At 43.1% G+C, this 19,070-nt stretch overlaps 1 long non-coding RNA gene across 1 annotated transcript; it reads right to left on the bottom strand.

The window, feature by feature from the left end:
- Nucleotides 1-408: 408 nt before the first annotated feature.
- Nucleotides 409-17,302, bottom strand: LOC141424103 (uncharacterized). The gene is made up of 3 exons (XR_012448943.1): nucleotides 17,084-17,302; nucleotides 7,107-7,204; nucleotides 409-2,223 (listed from the first exon to the last, which is right to left on the bottom strand). It is a non-coding gene; the product is annotated as an uncharacterized lncRNA (long non-coding RNA).
- Nucleotides 17,303-19,070: the final 1,768 nt, after the last annotated feature.

The raw sequence follows: 19,070 nt of genomic DNA on the forward strand, positions 1-19,070 counted from the left end.
TCCTGCTGCTGAACTGGGACCACAAGCATGTGCTAACACACCTAACTTCTTGGTTGAAATGGGGTCTTATTAACTTTTTGCCTGGGCTGGCCTGAAATTGCTATCCCCTGATCTCTGCCTCCCAAGTAGCTGGGGTTACTGACATAAGCCACCTGGCTCATTTCTCTCTCTCTCTCTCTCTCTCTCTCTCTCTCTCTCTCTCTCTCTCTCTCATTTTTTAGGTGGATTTGAACCATCTCACTTCTTAGGCTTACATAAACTCCAAGCTCTCGAGATAGGAGGCAGATTGTCTCCCTTTGTCACAGCTAAGGAAATTAAATGAAATGAGTAGAAATGAATGGTCTAGAGTGAAGCAACATGGAGAAAATGTGATTGGGTAAATGTGTGGGGTGGCTCCTAGTGAGTAATGTAACATGAAGTCCAAAGAGGAAGGGAAATTGCCAGGCTGCTGTAGTTAGAAATAGTATGATGAAATTGAAACTAGAAAACTGAGGGTACATGTCTTAATCAACCAGAAAGAGAAGAAAAAAAGTGGATGTATGTCCTCTAGAATGGATTCATAGAGTGGTGCAATTCAGATTGCCTATCTAGGTGAGCAGGTGCTTCCTCATCGCTATCCCTGGACTACATGCTAAATTAAGAAAATGAAACCCAATAGATGCAAAATTCAGATCCCTGAAGACCCGTACTCATGTACTCTGCCATCTACCACTATGGGTAAAAATCCCACACCCTCCCCTGCACAGCCTCACCGGGGCTCATGGTAATCACAGCAGCACCTCCACCTCCTATTTGCCCCCTCCACTGTGTTATTGCCATCACCATTTTAAAAATTGTATTTCTCTAAGTAAACTGGAATAAAATTCCTCTTGACTATGCTTTCTCTACCCCATTTCTCTTATCACCTTTGCACCTAAACATCTCAAAAGAAATTTTTATAGTCATCATTGCCAATTCCTTCCTCCCCTTTTCTTTTCTCTTAAACTCAACTGATTGAGGGTTTCAACTACCACACTGTAACTGAAACTGATCTTGCCAAGGTAACTGATGACTTTGGCATTACTAAATACAGTGAATGATTCTTGGTCCTTAACTGCCTCTCAGCAGAGTCTGACACCATCCACTACTCCCACCTCTGCAGTGCCCAGCCTTCTTGTTCCTTCCAAGACAGCAGACTCACTCCCTTCACTGAGCTTATCCAGTCCAATGGCTTTGAACTCCCTCTCCAGGCCAACAACTCCACATTTATATATCCAGCCCAGTATATACTGAATTTACTGTTGAATGAATGAATTCATCTCAAATGTCTAATCAATAGAAAACTATTTCTCAGGAAGATATTTTTCCATATCATACTGTTGTCAGTATTTGTTGATTGAGAAAAGGCACGTATATTCAGAGCTTCTAAATCATTCCTGTTACTAAAATAGCACCTAGTAGTTTACGTAGCCAAGGAAGAAACCTAGTTGAAAACATTACCCTCTTGCTACTCTCTTGTAAGGAAAAACAATCTGACAGGATTTAATAAGCAGACAAAATGACAAAATAGTAACTCCAATGTCCTAAATTATATTCGTATTAAGGAGAATATTTAAGCAAAGTTACAAAAAAAAAGTGAATAGAAGAAGTTAGATTTAGTATTTGTTCTCCCCAACATTATTTACTTTAAAGCTGTCGTGTAGTATAGTAAGATTGCTATGTATTGTAATCTGTCTAAATTAAAGGTTTAGTGAGAATGAAAAGAACGCAGATGTGACATAAAATAACAAGTGGCAATCTTACAGTTTTGCCAATTGAAAATTAAAACAGTACAAAAATCCTCAGAAAAATAACCATGAAAAGGAATTGGGAAATTCTTTGGAAAAAAATAAAAAGGTCCCAGAGAAAATGATTTGTTTGGTCATTTGGAAAATGGAAGAATAATTGCTGCTTCTAAATGTTGAATTGAAGATTTGAAAATCCACATGGAACTCACTCTGTTGGGACAGCTCCTCACAGCTCTTGACGGTGGGAAGGGAAGATGAGCACAGCCAGAAAGCTTAAATGTCAAGATGAGGCTGAGCAGTGCTTGAGTTGGAGAGAGGAATGCAGGGAAGAGTGCAGCCAGCCCATGGGGTGTTCTTACTCAGGGGTGAAATTCTAGCATTCTAAGTTGAAAGGATGATTGTGTCTGAGCATTGTTTGAAACTTCATCTGACAGCTAGCTCCTCACAGCAGGGGGAACTGCAGAAGAAAATAAGGTTTAGTCTGAGAGGTTGTAGTTCTGGAACAAGAAGTCAGCATTGTCCTATGTGAGCTCTCCCAGCTCTGCCCCTGACCATTCTGGAAGTTGGTGGCCTTGCTCAGCTCAGGCAGGGAGCCTAAGCCACAGGCAAGTGTGATGGTTAATTAAGATGACAACTTGACTGGGTTACAGGATATCCAGATAACTGGCAAACTATTACTTCTGGGTGTGGCTTTGAGGGTATTTCTGGAATAAATTGACATTTGAATCAGTGGCTCTCACCCAACATGAGCGGACACCATTTGTGTGGTTGAAGGTCTGGATAAAACAAAATGATAGAAGAAAGGCAAATTTGATCTCTCTTTTGGTGCTGACACACCCATTTCTCCAGCCCCTAGATATCAGAACTCCAGGTTCTCAGGCCTGCAGATTCCTAGACTTAAAGCAGTGCAACCCTACACCCCTACTTGCCAGCACCCCAGACCCTGCTCCTGGGATCTCAGGCTTTCAGCCTCATACTGAGAATTATACACTGTGGATTCCCCTGGTTCTCAGACCTTTGGACTCAGATTTTATTACACTGCTGGTTTCCCTGCTCCCCTAGTTTGCAGAAGGCTTACTGTAGGACTTTTGAGCTGCCATAATCATATGAGTCACTTCCCATAATTAATCTTCTCCCATCTATGTATCTATATGTCTAATCTATCCATTCATCTGTAGCCTGTTGGGTCTGATTCCCTGGAGAAACTTACTGAAATAGGGAGCTAAGGCCACGAGTCTGAATCATCCATACATGAGAGTAAGTGACCAGGTACCTTCTATTTCTGAGATTCTATGATACCTCCACCCATGCAATATTATAAAATACATATTTTCTTTTTTACCCCATTTCCTGGCACATAACTTCTAAAATCCTTAGAATCTTCTAAGTATTAAGTATTTTTGTGTTTTTTTCTTCTGCTAATATGTTGACTGATGACTGGCAGCTACTAAGTAGCTTCAGGCTGGGGGCTGGTCAGCCAGAAAACCAAGTTAGGATTAGAGGATTGGAACTTTCATCCCCACCACCCAACATCTGGGAAGGGCTGGAGGGACTCAAGGTTGAGCTGACCACCAATGACCAATGATCTAATCAAGCATGCATAAGAATAACGCCTCCATGGAGAGGGGGCTTGGGTGGGAGGGACGATGGGGGCAATGTAAAGAATGTACACCATAAGTCTAATCAATATTGTCACTACGAATCCCCCCTGTATAATGAATATTTCCTAGTAAAAAATTTTATATATATATAAAAGAATGAAGCTTCCATATAAAACCAAAGGACATAAAGATTGACTATAAATAAATAAATTTTAAAAAACCCAAAGGACAGAGTTCAGAGAGCTGTCAGATAGCTGAACTCATGGAGTTCCTGGATGGTGCCACACCCAGAGAGGGCCTGCAAGCTCTGATCTTCTTCCCCCATACTTTGCCCTGTGCAATGTCATCTTTAGTCTATGTGATTTCCTTAACAATAAACCAGTAAATGTGCTTCCCTGAGGCCTGTGAACTGTTGAGCCCAAGAAAGGGTTTGTGGGAACCCCAATTTATAGCTGCTCAGTTAGAAGCACAGGTCACAACCTGGGGCTTGCAAATGGCTTCCAAAGTTGGTGGGGGGAGAGTAGTCTGGGGACTGAACCCAATCCTGTGCTATTTCCAAGTAAATAGTGTCAGAATTTAATTGAATTAGAAGACATTCTTCTGTGTCTGCTGTAGAAGTCATTGCTTGCTTGCTGGTGAGGAGACATCACCACACTGTTTGAGACCACAGAGTTCTCTATGTTGTATGTTATTGAATAAGGGTATAGGAGAAAATTAATCTAGGTTTGTTTTTTTCCTCTCTATCATCATAGCCTGCAAGTTTACTTTAGCCCACCCATACATAGTTCCTCTCAACACACTCTTGGCCAACATTTGCCTACCTCCTAAAATCTGTGTCCTTCTCTCTTTCTAATGGAGTCAAATTTTGTGACTTCACTGTTAGTCTTCCATCTCTTTTTGTGTGTGACACCTGGATGACAACCTGTAAACTCAAAGCCTATGATGTGGTTTCACTGCACAGTGTTCTAAACTTTAAAAAAAACTAACTGCCAACATTTAATAATCAGGAAATTGTACATAAATACCCAGCTTCCAGCACCTTTCAATAACCAGAACAAAGTGCAAAGTGGGGTCAGGAACAACCCAGAAAATAGATTCTACAGCTGATTGAGTACCAAACATGGAGCTCAAGTAATCCTCTTGGAGGAGGTAGAAAGAACTGAAAGAGCAAAGCTCTGATACCCTCTACTTCCACTTGAAACCATTCACTGTAAGATTCACCATGAGTTGTTGTGTGTGTCCCAGGCTCTTCAAGGGTGTTTCATTTTCAAGTGTCACCTAGATTCTGTTTTCTGTTTCTTGTCTCACTCACTGCTTTGTACCATGATGGGACAATGACAATTTAGGAACTAATGTCTAACCTGCATCATTATTTGTTCTCCTTGGCACTGCCTGTGTGTGAATTCAACAAGCATTATATTTATTCATTGCTTTCTGAGAGCTCAGCATTATACTGCATGCCAGAAGGCACTTATCAATAAAACATACTCCCACTTCTTCAGTTTGGTGAGGAGAGACAAAAATGCAAAAAGAAAGATTATATTCTGCCTGGATGCATCAAGGGAGGCTTCAGAGGGAAGAGGAGATTTTTGCTGGGTCCCAAGGGATGAATAGGAGTTCATCTAGTGGAGAAGGGAGGGAAAGTCCTATTGGCAGAGGGAACAGACACAAAGCTTGTCTTCATCTCTCTTCTACTTCATAGTCGTGAAACAAGGAACAAGGCCCCTTAAGAACTCAAATTTAATGACGACTTGAGTAAGGAATACACAGTTTCTATTTACACTACGCAAAGAGCAAACACTTTTGCCTCGCTAATAAAGATCGCAGATAATTGCTAGTCAAGACTCTTCGCCTTTTTCATATGAGCACCAGACTTGAGTGGCAACTCAAAAGAATTACTCTTCTCATTCTGTCTCCTCTTCATTAATTAAAGTTGTATGCATCAGGAAGAAATACTTCACACTTTTTTTAATCACAAAAAGTTCTCCTTTAAAGAAATAAATTTTAAAATGATTCCTATGATTTACAAATTTTTCTTTTACTACTCAGCATCTTTTCTGAAAATCTTTTCTTTTAGCCAAGATGGTCAAATACTACTTTATCCTGCCCCGAGCAAGCACTTTTATCTTCTGAATTATCCTGGATTGCTCAAAATAACATGGATTCTCAAAAAAAAATCTACAGAATGGTGCATTATAACCCTAACACAGGTCAGAGAGAATGAGTTGTTTATCAAAGGAGAAAGCTTTTCCTCTGATGAAATTAAATACCTTCCTCTTTCCTCCAGACCTTAGACACACTAAGAGCAGTTACGAAGACACTATTTCCAAGTCTCAAACTGCAGCCAAAGACTTCAAGCCACAGAGCATTTATTTTGACTCCATTAGGTAAAGGCCTGGCTAAGCCCCAGTTAAGGACAGGAACGCCAGGAAGGAGATGGTGATCAGCCAATTTCAGAATAACTGGTAGGGCTGGGTGTGAGCATCATGACCAGCTTTTACTCTCACACCTAGAAAGACCTCTATGGTACTTTAGCTAAAGTCCAGAGAGCAAATGGTCATCCCTAAGTGCTGTGATACTCCTGGGGACAGTGCTGCAATTTGTAACTTGGACCTTGTGCCATGTCACAGCTGGAAATCTTTCCCAGAATCAACTTTGACCTAGGTTGACTCTTGAGTTTGGGTGGATGAATGGCTGAGAAGTTCATTACCACAATTTCTTATCCCCAGCAAGAACACTTGAGCTCCTTTTTGCTTGCTTAGTGCCGTTGGTGACAGGGTTGTTTGTGTGCATTAGTGTGTGTTAGTTTTACGAGATAAATGAGCTAGAATCTGAAACATAGCTAGCTTTTCCCCCACATGCTTCCCCCCATCATTCCCAATGTAGTTGATTACAAGCAATGTCCAAGAAGGCACAGGTGTGAGGTGCAGGAAGCAGCTACAGGTAGTCAGGACTTCCCGGGAGCCCTCCCTCCTTCCCCCAGTTGCCTTCTGCATACTGGAGTGCATTTTCTAACCCTCTTACCTACAACTTCAGTTTCTTCCAAGTTCACAATGAACCCCCGTGTGGCATATTTGTGATGTGTGGATGCTGTTGTCTAAAAATAAACTATTGTCTGGTAGAGGGAAAAGGCTGGTTTTCAGAAGTCTGCCAGCCAGCCATGGTGTTCCATAGTAGTTACTGGTTAATGTCTGCAAATTTTCTTTTGCTACAAAAAGCCAAGTGGGGCTCATTAAACTCCTCTGGTACAATTTTTTTAAAAGAAAAAACATGTTAAAAATAGCCTAAGCACAAATATTGGAGGCTTAGAGCTGTTAGGAAGAATTGATGATGAGGTTTAGGGACTCAGCTTCACATCACAATTCACAGGCCTGCTGGGTCCGGGAACAAGAGAACTTCAGCGCCGAGCATGGCTTCCAGGGATCACACTCAGAATAGTCTTTTTGTTTTTGCATTGCTGGGAACTGAACCCAGGGCACTTGGACTGAGGAGGCATGAGTTTGTGCATGCCTGCCTCCTGACAACTGCCATTTAAGACTCAGTGGTGATGCCCGTGACACCCAGTCTCCCTGACCAAAGGGCTCTCTGCCTTGCACATATGTTCACCTGGAGTCACAAATATATGAGCCCTTCCTGTCTCTCACCAGTGCCTGAGGGGCAAAGAAAGAAGTGCAGTGAGGATTACACCCTGATCCCCACCCCAGGCAGGTCCCATATGGAACAGAAGGACTCGACTTACAGATCTTGAAAGTGTTGTCCAGCAGTAACTTCTGGGACTCAGGCTCTGTCCCCAGCCTTCCTGGTCTGAGAGCAATGGAGGGGATGAGCAGGTGGTGGCTAAGATTGAGACGGAGATTAAAGCAGAGACAATCACTTGGCAGAGATGTGGCAGGGTATGATTGTATCCGACTGGGGACCTGTGTGGCTTTTTTAACCCATGCTGCTATGGCTCCACAGGGGTAGGTCAGGGAGGGGCGTGGGTTCTGAGCCTAGGATGCAGAGGGAAGAGCTGCAGCACCACGTGGTGGGAGGGTGGGGTGGAAGGAGGCAGATAGGCCCTTTTCCTGCCTCTTGCTGTGCATGGGCTTAGGACTGTTTTGTGGAACAATTCATCCCGACAACAGTAATCTGGTGGGGCCAACTTCTGGAGTGCAAGAATATTAGAAATCCCTTAGTGAGGGCTTACTATTTGGCATGCATCATGCCAGAATTTTATCTACATTATCCTATTTATTCACCAGCAAGTCCTAAGTTCAAATCCCGACAGTGTCACTTATTCTCTGAGCCAGGCAAATTACTTAACCCTTCCAAATCAGTACGTTAATCAGCTTGGCTGCTGTAACAAAATACCACAAACAGGGTGTTAGTCAGCTCAGACTGCCATAACAAAATAGCATAAACAGGGTGACTTAAACAAAAGATGTTTATATTCTCGTAGTCATGAAGAATAGAAGTCAAAGATCAAGGTGCCAGAAAGTTTGGTGTCTGGTGAGGTCTTTGTTCTGAGGTTGCATGTATCCACCTCCTTCTGTGTCCTCACATACCCTTTGTGGTGGGGGGTGGTGGGAGTTCTCTGGTGTCTTCTGAGAAGGACACTAGTCCCATAGAATTGGGCCCTGTTCTTATGACCTCATTTAATATTAATTATTTTCTTAGCGGTCCCATCTGCAAATACAGCCACACTTGGGGGTTAGAGTTTTAACACATCAATTTGGAGGGGACACAAACATTCAGTGCATGACAGCTAGCTTCCTCAGTTGTAAAATGTGAATAATATCGGCACTTTTTTAGACACGGGCGGGGGGGAGGATTAAATAGAATGCATGGAGAGTGCTTGTCAGAGTGCCTGACATGGAGTGCAAGAATGTTTGTTACCTGGTGTTACATTTGGTATTATTGTTATTGTTATCAGACTACTTTAAACCTGCAGCCCAGGTGCTGATGGAATAATCAGTGTGAGGGGCCAGCTTTGGGTTTATGCTACTTTAAAGCCCGGCCTCTTAAGACTTATGTTACATTATGTGGCAATTATAAGACAGGGCCATTTAAAGTCTCCTGAGTGGAACAGTGTCATTTCTTGTTTTCTATCAATAGTTAAAACACATTGGCATATCAATCACAAAATGGTTTCACTTTAAATATCACACCCTTCATCCAGGGACTGGGTCTTACAATTTTTCTTCCCCAGTTCTGGGCCTCGAGTATGCTAGGCAAATGCCCTACCAGTGAGCTACACCCCGAACCCCATACTCATTTTGGTTCCCCTATGTCTAGCATTAGTGCCTGTCACATCAAAGGCACACAAAACAATATGTGTCGAGTTCAACTATCTTAGATTCCCAGGGAAATGAAGTTTGTGAAGTAACTAGGGTATCACAGCTCCCCGGATCTACCACATGGTGCTCCATCCTGACCTCAAAGGCAGTTGTCTTCACATTTCACATGCCTATAAAAATCAAGGTGATTTTTTTTTTAAAGTGTCTTCTCCTATGCTTTTCTCCTCTTAATCGGCCTTCTGTTTATTGATTAACTTGTTCTGCAAAGAATCGTTAAATGCCTACTATGTATCAGATTCCTTTTCTTGGACCTGGTATACAAAAATAAAGAAAACTAAAGCCCTGCTCTCATAAAGCGGGTACAGCCTGGACCTGGTAGGGGAGGTTGGAATAAAGTTTCTGAGAAAATACAGGATGTGCCCCACGTGTCCTGCTTGGGAGGGAGAGGAGCAGGGGCCCTGGCAGTATGTGGTCCAAATGCTTCACCTGGACTCAGAAAGATCACTGTGAGCCATTTATCCTGAGCTGTGAGGAGACGGGGAGGAAGTTATGTTTTAAATAAGGACAGATGCTGGCAAGCTGCCAAGCTGATGAGGTCTAATGGTACTAAAGAGGAGAGCTGGAAAAAATTGTTGGAGTGTCTGCCTTTTGTGACCTCCCACTCTTTTTTTTTTTTTTTTTTATGGCACTGGGGCTTGAACTCAGGGACGCACGCATGCAAAGCAGGCACCCTGCCACTTGAGCTACTCCACCAGTCCCCTCCCACTCTTGAGAAAGAAATATAGAGAAATGAGTCATCTTGAGAAAAGTAACAGTAAAAATGCACGTCACTTTAGATGATGTAATATATGAGTGTGAATACATTTAAATAAATGCAACAAGAGGTATTTTGTCAAAATGAAGTTCATATTCATTGATCAGAGTCACCTGGGATGCTTAATAAACGTGCATCATGTTATCCGAGACTCAGGATCACACTGTCCTTGGGTAGGGGCTGTGCATCTGCATGTTCAACATGCACCCTGGAAGTCTCATGTCTAGGAAGATTTGAGAGTCATCATGGGCCAGTATTATTATTCTTTTGGTGGTACTGGGGTTTTAACTTAGGGCCTCATGCTTGCTAGGCAGGAGCTTTACCACTTAAGCCACTCTACCAGCCCTTTTTGTGTTGGGTATTTTCAAGACTGGATATGAGGATAGGTAAGACACCTAAAAAACTAGATAGCATTTGTTGCTCTCAATGCCGAGAAACTAAAACAGATACCTTAAAAGCAAGTGAGGCCAATAGGAGAAGGGGACCAGGAACTAGAGAAAAGGTTAGTTCAAAAAGAATTAACCTAGAAGGTAACACACATGCACAGGAAATTAATGTGAGTCAACTCCCTGTATAGCTATCCTTATCTCAACCAGTAAAAACCCTTGTTCCTTGCTATTATTGCTTATACTCTCTCTTCAACAAAATTAGAGATAAGGGCAAAATAGTTTCTGCCTGGTAGCGAGGGGGTGGGGGAGAGATGGAGAGAGTGGGGTGGGTGGTAAGGGAGGGGGTGGGGGGAGGGGGGAGAAATGACCCAAACATTATATGCACATATGAATAAAAAAAAAAAAAAAGACTGGATCTTTTAGACTATTTGCTCGACACTGGCTTTGAACCACGCTCTTCTGAACTCTGCCTCCTGAGTAGCTAGAATTCCAGGCATGAGCCACCAGCACCCAGCATGGGCCAGTATTTATTAAGCACCTCCTGCAGTTAGAATGAGAACAGGGTAGTCTAAGGCCCAGAAGAGAAGGCAAAGAAGACCCTAGGCATGGGCTGGGGGCATGGCTCAAGTGGTAGAACGCCTGCAAAGTGAGCACAAAGCCCAGTGTTGAAACCCCAATACTGTACAAAAAAAATCCTAGTCATGAGGGATGGTGTTCTCAGAGGTGAAGGAAGAAAAGAGAGGATGTTTCCAGTAAGTAAGGATGGAAAAAAGTCAAAAAGGGAATCCAGAATGGTATGTTTACAGAACAGCAAAAGTAGGGGACTGGCTAGAGCAGAAGGGCAAGGTTGTAGAATAATAAAGTTTTGACTGAAGAAATTCTAAGGAGTTCTGCAAACAAAAGACACTTAAACGTTCAGCAATAAAAAGCCCTATTGCTTTGAAAGTGCTATTTGAAGGAGGTTAATAGTAAAATACTTTGCATTCATGACTTAGGGCATATTACTTAATTTCAATAAACCTCAAGTTCTTAATCTATTAAGATAATAGATTATCTATTATCTATAAGATTATTATTAAAGATAATAATATCTACTTTTCAGAGTTGTGAGGACAGCCTATTCTTTCTGGATCAAGGCTATATTTAAACTAAAACCAAAGACACAGACACACAGTCACACACTGACACAGAGACCTCTTCGTAGCCATTGTGTGGCTTGTGACGTCTGATCTGGTGACAGCTGTTGGTTTTTACTGCTTATTTCCTGTCTTCTTGCCTTTCTTTTGCTGGTCTCCACTTGGTCCCAGAGGCTTCCTGGGAATCTGTGCAGCTAGCCTTCTCATGGAGTGCCCTCTAGTGTCACGTGCGATAATGACTCATTCTTTCTCCAAAATGTCAGGATGAGGTTTCTGATTCAGAAAACTTGTCCTTTGGGGGAGCTATGCGAAGCTTATTAATGTAAGCTAAATGATAAAATGTACCTAAAAATAACATTTTTAATAGAAAGCTGAGCATTGACACCAAGGGAAAACTGGTTTGTAATTTTATAGACACTACATCAATAACTGACAATTTTCTTCTTGAAGCAAAATCTCAGTAAGCACTGTGCAAGTTTAGAATAGGACTCAAGACCCAGAGATTCCCACCCTGAGGCTTCCCCTTTCATGCCTCCAAAGCAACTGAGAAATGTTTCCTTCAAATTTTTCTTGGCAGTACTGGTGTTTGAACTCAGGGCTTTATGCTTGCAAAGCAGGCACTCTACTTTTGGAGCTATCCTACCAACTGTTTCTTTTATTGATTATGATTTCACTTACAAATGTCTTCTTATTGGCTTTTTAAAGAGTAGTGGGGATATTGAGAGTCGGGTTTCTGTGGCCATTTCTGTTACCAGATAGTTGGGTGACTTTGATTAAGATACTCCACCCCTCACCCCACCTCTGGATCTTACCTTCTGCAAATCTAAAATGAGAGATGCAGACTCCAAGATCACTTGGGTCTCTTCCAGCACATGGTTCTTTCCCTAAATAGAGAGGCTATGAGGGAGTGGATATTACATTTGGGTAGGAATTTCGAGAACTAAATTCTTGCTGCTGTTTCAGTATTTATAGTTCTGGAATCTTGGTCAATCATTTAGCCTGTCTGGATCTTTGTTTCCTCATCTGTAAAATGGGGGAAAGGCTCTCTCTGCCTTATTCACAGTTATTATGAAGTTAAAAAAAAAGATGTCATTAACAAAATACTTTGAAAAGTACAAAGTGCTATACAAATGCAAGGTTCTAAAATAAAGACTCCTTACTAGATAAAGGCTTTAAACAGACATCTGAAGTTTGTCTTTATGCAGAACATAGAGGATTAGATCAACTTTGTTGTGGGGATTAAATAAGAAATATATGAAAGAACTTAACTCAGGGCCAGCCACATACATGGCAGCTATTCTTTTTCTCCAGCCAATTTCATTATAGCATTTAATGGGTAAAGAAGCTGAGAAAGACAAGTTAAACAATTTTTCAGGTCATTAAAGACTACTCTGAGATCTTCGAATAGGGTTATTTTCAAACTGCTATGTATCCCTACATACTGAAATCTAGGACTATATTAATAGGAAAACCATCAGAAGGTCTCAGACTGTGTGAGAAGGACAGGCTTGGTTTAGAGGCTTTTCTGGCAATGTACTTGAGTAGACAACTCAGAAATTCAGTATCCTCAGGTGGCAGAGATCAGGAGGATCATGGTTCAAAGCTAGCCTGGGCAAACAGTTTTCGAGACTCTATCTTGAAAAAAAACTCATCACAAAAAAGGGCTGGTGGATTGGCTCAAGGTGTAGGCCCTGAGTTCAAACACTACCACTGCAAAAGAAAGAAAGAAAGAAATTCAGTATCCTGATTGTTTTTGGGAGGCAACAGAAACAGGAAGATTATACAAAAGGTCCTGATATCTCTCTGGACTTTGAATCCTCTACCCTGCTAGAACATGCTGCATAGGGAACTGGCACTGACTCAGCCTGTGTAGGCCACTGTTCTCTGCCTAGTTAAAGACAAAACATTATGACTAATGGCAGGACAGACACTCCTTATCACTGGGTCCTTGACACTGGTAGCTACATTGTATCCTTTAAAAACTAAAAACAAATCGTAACTGGAAGCCCAGTGAAACAGTCTGAGCCATTGTTAGAGCAAAAAGTTTTTGATGATTTAAATAGGCTTCTTTGATCTAATTGTCCAACCATATCTTGGATCTGTGGTAAAGACTGGAAAATATCCCAGGGAAGACAGCTGGACCCTTTTGCCCAAAGGATTTAGAGGGTAGATGCAGGGGGACTGAGTGGTCTTTCCCCTGGGTTTTGAAAAATCTGTTACAGTTGTGTTAACTGAAAGGGAGAGGTTGTGTGGCAAACCAGTACTATTAAGAGGTCTATGCCGGCCTCCTTGTTCTCCTAGCTCAGTCTCCCTGACTGGACTGAGGAGTCCCAGGAGGAGGACGGAGAGGATCTTGTGGAGAAACAGGTGCAGAGAGTTTAAAGTGATTCCTCCCACATTTCTCTTGTTCTAAAAATCAAGGCTCCTGCCAGCAATATATTTAGCATGATATGCATTCATTTAGAATGAGTGACCAGACGGCATTTGATGCCCACACAGCTGTGAAGTGGACATGCAGGGATGAGGAAGCGGAGAAGCAGGGCCCCTCATCCACAAAGGACAGCTTCTTTTCACCTTGTTCCAAAAAAGTCCACGAAATGGGCCTCCCTGCTTTCTGTGGGGCTTCTTGCTTTGTTGTCAGTATCCCGTGAAAAATCTAGATTCAAATCCCTGTGGGATTTAGGACAGATCCTCAAGGGCTGTAAATAGAGCATATTGAGTCTTCCCTGGAATCCTCAAAGGGTGGTTATGAGAATGAAAATTTAAATGTGATTTGGTTTATGCAAAGGCTCTGGAGATAGAATGAGGTTATTTAAGAGTGCCTGCCTGGCCTTGGGTCACACCCAGTGAAAGTCTGTGGAATTGGCTGCTAGAGTGAGATGTAGATGTCAGGCACAACAGGCAAAGTCGAAGGGGACATATTTTGGGCTGTGTCTTTGCTTACTCCCTCCAACAGTTTATACAAGAAACTGGCTTCGATTTTCTTTTCTTATTTTGGTGGCACTGAAGTTTGAACTCAGGGCCTCATGCTGCTAGGCAGGAGGTCTTACCACTTGAGCCACTCTGCCAACCTTTTTTTTTTGTGTGTGATAGGTTTTTTCAAGATAGTGCCTCTTGAACTATTTGTCTGAGATTGGCTTTGAATCTCGATCCTTCTGATCTCTGCCTCCCAAGTAGCTAGGATTATAGGCGTGAGCCACTGGCGCCTAGCATGCTTCAATTATCTTCAGCCACACTGTCCTTAATAATCATCAGTCACTGACACAGGATGCACAGAAGACCAGATTCTCTAATGCCAGCATGGCAGCCTAAGCCATCATCACTTGTAATCAATCCCTCCTAACATCAATTCTAGTATCCTGGGAGGCCCATGAAACAGTCCACTATGGGTTCAAAGAAAAAGGAATACACACAGTAACCTCCTGGGCTCTTCTAGGCCCACAGTTGGGTTAAATTTTTCACACTGTAGAACAGAGCTGCCCAAATTTTAATATGCATGGAACAACTAAGTGGCTTGTAATAAGTAGAATCTGAGCCTCTAGGCCGGGAGCATGGCCTGCCATTAAGCTCTCAGGTGATACTAATGCATCAGACTTAGAGTAGAAAAGCTCTTGATCAGCTTGATCAAGGACAGAATCATCCCACTTCACACCCCTATTTTCATTGGTTGACCTATAAGCTGTAAGCCTTGTCCCATGACGTCATCCCAACAACTCTTGGTTCTCTCTCCCACCTAGTTTACAGCTCAGTCTCTCCTCAAACCTTCCCACTGAGCTATCTGGATCCTATCTTCCCAACTCTTTGGAAAGACGGGGACAGTACTGGGACTTGAATTCAGGGCCCCATACCTGCTAGGCAAATACTCTATCACTTGAGTCATGCCCCCAGTTCTTTTAGCTTTAGGTTATTTTTCAGATAGGAGCTCAATCTTTATTTTATTTTTTTGCACAGGGGACTGCCTGGGACTGTGATCTTCCTACCTATGCCTCCTGTGTCTCTGGGACTACAAAAGTAGGGGCTACCATGTTGGGTTAGTTTTGCCCAGGCTTACCTTGAAACTTGATCCTCCTAATCTCTGCCTCTTGAGGAGTTGGGATTACAGGCATGAGCCATTGCATCTGGCTCCCAGCTTCCTGACTCTTGCTCAAACCTGTGAACCCAGTTCCTTCATGGCTCTTGCAGACTTCCTGAGCTGCTCTTCCTCACTCATTGATGACTATGGATGTAGCCCTCCTCTGTCTCCAGCCTGCATCACCTTGGCTTGTGCTCTTATCTAATGGGTGGCCCTGGCTCTCAGCTTCCTTAGTTCTCCATTTCTGGGTGACTTTCCTTTCTACTTCAGTCCACACACCACTTCTTATAACCATGTTCTTCATTTGGAAGTCACCTTGAACTCTTCCATCACTCAAAGTCTTTCAGAAACTCCCTCTAACCTCAATTCCCACCCTTCCTCTCTTCACATCCTCTTTTGCTGCTGCTATGAACTTTTAAGATTCTTCTCTGTCTAACACCCTGCCTGTGCCCCCCTTCCCTCCTCCCTTTTTAGGTCAACACCTGTCACATGCATGTATGACTCTATACACTTCTCTTTCATGGTACAAGTGAAAGGGCAGGACTCAAAAGCCTGATGTTTTATAAAGCAAATTTATTTTTCTTCACCATTGTCCCATACACAATCCTGGTGGGATATTTTTCCCTGGTTGAGGTTCTTGCCAGCCCTGTGACTTATCTAGTTACACAAGGATCACGAAAGCTGCTTTTGTCACTTTAGATCTCAGGACAGTTTCTCTTTCCTATTGCATTAGTCATCTTTCCTTTACTATAACAAATACCCAAGACAATCAATTCATAAAGAGAAAAGTTTTATTTTGGCTTACAGTTTTGGAGGTTCTAGTTCATGACTGACTGGCTCCATTGCTTTGGACCTGTGGCAAAATAGCACATCTTTTCTTGTGCTTGTGTGTTTGAACTCAGGGCTATAGCTTAAGCCAAAAGCCAATCCACGCCTTTTTTGTGATGGGTTTTTTTGTTTTTGTTTTTTTTTGAGATATGGTCTCTTGGACTATTTTGCCTGGGTTGGCTTTGAACTGCCATCCTCCTGATCTCTGCCTCCTGAGTAGCAAGGATTACAGGCATGAGCCACCAGTGCCCAGCTAAGGCAGCACATCTTAGTGGAACATGTGGAAGCACAAACCTATTCACTTCATGGCTAGGGAACAAAAGAGAACAAGAGAAAGGGACCTGCATCTCACTATTTCTTTTAAGGGCACATTTCCAATGAACTAAAGACCTCCCATTAGGCCCCACCTGTTAAATATCCCACTACCCTTTAATAGCACCATCTTGTGGACCAGGCTCTTAACACCTGGGACTTTGGGGGAACATTTAAGATCCAAACTACATCGATACTTAGTTGTGCTCAGTCCAGAAGAATAATAAATACTGCTGGTAGGGTTTACAGTAAGGGCAGGCACAGACCCCCTTCCCCTTATAGCTGGCTTACTGGAAACTCCTCATCCAACCTCAAAGAATAACAAAGGGACAGTTGTTAACCTTTATCTCTGAGTGCAAGGACAGTTGAATAGACAAGTGAATTAACCACAAATTATCTTCCTTAGTTTTCCAGCAATGGCATTCTTTAGTGGCGCATAAGAAAAATTTTCCCACCTAGCAGCCTTTTTTGTACTTTTCCACCAGCTCCCCCTATATCTACCCCCATTCTGAAGTGGCAATGGGCTCTAACTTCTGCTAGAGACCTACTTCCACAAGCTCTTTCCCAAATAAAGACTGTGCTGATGTTGAGCTGTCTTTCACCTATCCTTCCTCTTTAGTCCAACAAATATGAACCTTTCAAACTTGGCCTACTGTGGGAAGAAAACTTTCAGTAGAAAAAGAGGGATGTGATCAGCTTCTGCCCTCTTGACAATCCAGTTCCTCTCCCAGCGATCACCAGGTGCAGCTCTGACCCTTACTGTACTGAAAGGGAAAGCAGGATACAGGGGCAGAAAAGGTCCTGTTGGGAACTAATGGTTAGTGTTCTTCAGGGTGGGCAAGTATTCAAAGTGGGTTCTTTCTTGGTTGAGCTCCTGGGAACCACTCACCTGCGCTTCCATGACTTGTTGCTCTCTCACTAACTGGCCACTTGGATTGCCTCCTTTCACCTTATTCTTGAGAATTTAGTGCTGTTGGCCCTTTGGGGCAAAGTCACTTTAAGGAGGCTCCAGGTCGACTCACAGCACACTTTTTCAGTATTTGGACTTCTACGTCAGGGTATACACAGCCATCTGACCTTTTGTCAGTGGGAAACTTACCTCCCCCGCTGTGACCTCTATGCTATTGCCACAGGCAGTTCAGTTGATTCCTGTCCTTTGATTTCTGGCATGAAGCAGACACCAGTCCAAGCCCAACCCCCAGAGACACATTCCAATTGCTTCTGCAGACTGCTGCCTCTTCTGCATTGTAAGGATACAGGGCAAACCATGCACTGTCCACCTGCCAAGTCTTCCTCCAGCAGTCTCTGCCTCTTCTACCCGACTCTCCGATCTCTGGCGCAAGGTGGGTAGTCAGCTAAGATCTCAAGATCAGTTCAAAACCTCTTTTGCAAGTCCCACGCAACTGAGTTGGCAACTCAGGAATAGAGGAGCATGGGTTCATGAGTTCTTAGTCACTGTGACAAACTACCTGACAGAAACAAGGTAATTTACAGGAGGAAAGATTTATTTTGGCTTTCAGTCCCTTTTTTCTGGGACTGTGGTGAAGCAGTATGTTAGCTGGGCACTGGTGGCTCATGCCTGTAATCCTTGCTACTCAGGAGGCAGAGATCAGGAGGATGGCAGTTCAAAGCCAACCCAGGCAAAATAGTCCAAGAGACCATATCTCATATGGCAGTATGTCTGGTGGAAGGATGTGCGTGAAGAAGCAAAGCTGCCTACTTCATGGTGACAGGGAAGTGGAGAGATAGAAAGATAGAAAGAGGAACAGTCCAGGAGCAAGATGTGCCCTTCAGAGGCATGCCCCCAGAGACCTACTTCCTCCGAGTATCTCCAACCTCCTAATAGCCCATTGGGCTATGAGCTCACCAATGGATTAACCCATTGACCGAGTCAGCACCTTCATGATCCATTCTCTTCTCAATAGCCCCATCAGCTGGGATTAAGTCTTCAACACATGAGCCTTTTGGGGGACACTTTAAACCATAACATTTCTTCCCTGACCCCCAAAAGGTTCAAGTCCTTCTCATTATGTATAATGCATTTAATCCATCTCTGAGAGTCCTTAAAGTCTCAACCGTTCCAGCCAGCGTTGCTCCAAAGTTTAAGCCCAAATCTCTGAGACTCAAGGCAAACTCTTATCTGTGAGTTCTGTAAAAAGACAAAACAAGTTACTTCCAACACACAATGGTGGAAAAGACACAGGGTAAACATTCCCATTCCAAAAGAGAGGAATGGAGGCACAGAAGGAGGGATGGGGCCAAAGCAAGATCAAAATCCAGCAGTAAACATTAAATCCTATAGCTCCATGCCCTGTGCACTGTGGTGTGATGCAAACCCTGAAGACCTGGGCAGCCCTGCTCCCATGGTCCTGCCAGCTACCACCTCTAGCCCCCCTCCAGGGCTGGCTCTGATCACTGCCTGTGACTTTCCTTGGTAGATGTTCCACATTTCTAGCATTTCTAACTTCCTAGGGTCTCCATTGCAATTTTTCCCTCACTCTATTTTTTTTTTTTTTGTGGTACTGTGCAACTCAGCACCTTCACCTTGAGCCATTCCACCAGTCCTTTTTGTATTTTCAAGATAGGGTCTTTTGAACTATTTGCCCAGGCTGGCTCTGACCCGTGATCCTCCTGATCCCTGCCTCCTGAATAGCTAGGATTACAGGTGTGAGCCACTGTGCCCAGCCTTGGCTTCATTTTTATAGCTTCACACACAATTCTCTTAAGGGCTCCCACAGGTCCACAGGTATTCTGGTACTGCCACACACGGCCTGGCCTTCTTTTGAAATCTGAGTGGAAGTGAAGCAGGCTAGATTAGGGACTCATGAAAAAAATTACATCTTAGATTAATCATGCTTTGTTTTTTGGCTCAGCTG

This window comes from Castor canadensis, chromosome 6 (assembly GCF_047511655.1).
Source record: "Castor canadensis chromosome 6, mCasCan1.hap1v2, whole genome shotgun sequence".
Lineage (NCBI taxonomy): Eukaryota > Metazoa > Chordata > Mammalia > Rodentia > Castoridae > Castor > Castor canadensis.